This window comes from Trachypithecus francoisi, unplaced genomic scaffold (assembly GCF_009764315.1).
Source record: "Trachypithecus francoisi isolate TF-2019V2 unplaced genomic scaffold, Tfra_2.0 Lachesis_group0, whole genome shotgun sequence".
Classification (NCBI taxonomy): Eukaryota; Metazoa; Chordata; class Mammalia; order Primates; family Cercopithecidae; genus Trachypithecus; species Trachypithecus francoisi.
Genome location: NW_022681453.1, coordinates 136,815,409 through 136,818,735, shown reverse-complemented (window position 1 = coordinate 136,818,735; position 3,327 = coordinate 136,815,409).

Here is a 3,327-nt window from a genome sequence, read left to right as displayed (position 1 = left end):
CTCTTTCTTCAGGAAGGCGGGCTGGCGGCGCAGGCGCGGACTTCTGGGCTGTAGTCGGTAGCAGCGGCCTGGTAGGATCTGGGGAGCTTGTGACTTTGGGGTTTCTAGTGCCACAGCGGCGCCCTGTGCATAATTCCTGTCCAGAGCGCGGAACTGAAGCTAGCCAGCCAGGCGGGGCGTTCTTATCCAGCTCCTTGTACCTGCGAATTTGAGCGGCTTTGTCGCCTAAGCTGCAGTTTCCTTACCTGAAACGTAGGAAGGTTTGTTGGACACAACAAACTGTTAGGTAAACAAAAACTTGAAGATTTATTTGATTTTCCTGAAGAACAGTTTAATAGGAAGTAATTCGGATTTAAATGTTCACTTAGGTGAAGTTTCCCTGAAAAAGTTAAAAAGGACAAGATTGAACAGATGGTATGGATTATATCTATCTGTCATCACCTATCTTTTTTTTTTTTGGTCGAAGAAAAATTTTTGCAATATCTATCAGTAGGAGATAAGTTTGCCGGGCGCGGTGGCTTGTGCCTGTAATCCCAGCACTTTGGGAGGCCAAAGTGGATTGCCTGAGCTCAGAAGTTCAAGACTAGCCTGGGAAACATGGGGAGACCCCGTCTTCACAAAAAGTACAAAAATTAACCAATCATGGTGGTGCATGCCTGTAGTCCCAGCTACTCAGGAGGCTGAGGCGGGAGGATAGCTTGAGCCCAGAGGTCAAGGCTGCAGTGAGTATGATTGCAGCGCTGCACTCCAGCCTGAGCAACAGAGTGAAATCCTGTCTCCAAAAAACAAACAAAAAATAGGAGTTAATTGAAGGGGCGCGGTGGCTGTAATCCCAGCACTTTGGGAGGCTGATCTCTTGAGGCCAGGAGTTCAGGAGACCAGCCTGGCCAACATGGTGAAACCCGGTATCTACTAAAAATTCAAAAATTAGCCGGGCATGGTGGTGCATGCCTGTAATCCCAGCTACCGGGGAGGCTGAGGCGGGAGAATTGCTTGAACCCAGGAGGCGGAGGTTGCGGTGAGCAGAGATTGCGCCATTCGCACTCCAGCCTGGGCGACAGAGCAAGACTCCGTCAAAAAAAAATCGCCGGGCACGGTGGCTCAAGCCTGTAATCCCAGCACTTGGGGAGACCGAGGCGGGCGGATCATGAGGTCAGGAGATCGAGACCATCCTGGCTAACACGGTGAAACCCCGTCTCAACTAAAAATACAAAACTTAGACGGGCGTGGTGGTAGGCGCCTGTAGTCCCAGCTACTCGGGAGGCTGAGGCAGGAGAATGCCGTGAACCCGGGAGGCAGAGCTTGCAATGAGCCGAGATTGTGCCACTGCACTCCAGCCTAGGCGACAGAGCGAGACTCCGTCCAAAAAAAAAATAAAATAAAATGCAGATTCCTCTCTGTGGCCTGCTGAGTCAATCTGATTTCTGAGCCCACCCGAAAATGAACTCGTAGACCCTGATGGCCACTCTTCCATAGGACAGCACATCCAGGTTCTCCTGCAAGTGGCTCTGCAGCTCCACTGAGGCCAGTATGATTTTCTGAGGAGCTTGGAAACCCTTGGACCCTAGCACAGGTCACCCCCAGGCTGCTCTACTTCATCACCCACCAAGGCTAAAGCACCTGGGGCTTGAGGGACAAATTCAGAGAAGTCACAGCCCCTTGCTGCAAATGCCTCCCACTTCTACTCTTTGTTTTGGAAAGAGGACGCATTCAGTTTGTTGGCACAAACTCAGGCCACAGCCCTCCTCAGAGCAAGGCCCTGAGTCCCAAAACAATGCCCTGCCCCCTGCGCCCAAATGTACTCCTGCTTAACCCTTCAAGTGTGGATTGGGATTGTTGAGTAGTGAATGCAGCTCTGCAGGGTTCCTCCAGGGGTCTCAGCCTGGGCATTAGAATCACCTAGGGAGCTTTTAAAGTCTTGTATCTAGGCTGAACATATCAGAATTTCTGAGTGAGAGCCAAGCATCAATAGCTTTTAAAGCTCTAAAGGGGCTTCCCCACCACCCTCTGAACGTTCACTGCTAAAATGAACTGACAATAGGCAAATTAACAGGAGAAGAAACATACACTTTTTTTTTTTTGAGACGGAGTGTCACTCTTGTTGCCCAGTCTGGAGTGCAATGGCTCAATCTCAGCTCACCAAAACCTCTGCCTCTCGGGTTCAAGTGATTCTCCTGCCTCAGCCTCCCGAGTAGCTGGGATTATAGGCATGTGCCACCATACCCGGCTAATCTCGTATTTTTAGTAGAGATGGGGTTTCTCCATGTTGGTCAGGTTGGTCTTGAACTCCAGACCTCAGGTTATCTGCCCACCTCAGCCTCCCAAAGTGCTGGGATTACAGGCATGAGCCACCGTGCCAAGCCAGATATACACATTTATTAATGTGCTTATGCACAGGAGCCATACAAAATATAAGACTCAAGGGCCAGATGGCTGAAGCTTAAATAGCATCTACTTCACAGGGAAGGAAGATGGGATGGTAAACAATTTAGAGGGCTAGTAAGTGATTTTGGGAAGGATAGGAATGAGTTCAAAGAACAGAAAATTTGCCTGAGACAGAGTTCCTGGGGGAAACAGCAGCAAATTACAGTGGGGGAAGGGGAGGAACTTCACTGTGACCAAAGATTGCCTTATTAGGCAGATAATGTGTCCTGGAAAATCTCTCAGAGCTGCCCTCAGAAAAATAGATGAAGAGCCTGTGTGGGCATGGTGATGACTTTTAGTCTTTTCTCTTCCCAGTGGTTAATATTTATTTCCTGGTTACCTGGTGATATTCCTAGGGAGGAAGTTTTAAGACTATTGTATTTATTCTGGAGGAACTTACCTTATTCAGATAAGGGAACTTCAGACAAAGCCCCTCCCTATGCTTTGGGAAAAGAGGGGATTGAGAGATGGGGTTAGGGGAAGGTCAGAAAGAAATCTTGGTTCTGACGCTATTTCAGAAGCCTTTCCGTTTTCTTTAATTCAAAGCACTCAGCATGCCAAAGTGCCCTATTCAGTCAGGGGTATCATTTTCTGAGCCCCAACATTTTCCAGATGATTCCAGTGTGCAGCCATATTGAGTTTAAAAACCACGATCCTAGACTCTAGAGTATTTCTTCTTTATCGTATTTATTTTTTTTGAGACGGAGTCTCATTCTGTCACACAGGCTGGAGTGCGGTGGTGTGATCTCAGCTTACTGCAACCTCCGTCTCCCAGGCTCAAGCAATTCTCCAGCTTCAGCCTCCTAAGTAGCTGGGACTACAGGCCTGCACCACCACATCTGGCCAATGTTTGTATTTTTGGTAGAGACAGAGTTTCGCTTTGTTGGCCAGGCTGGTCTTGAA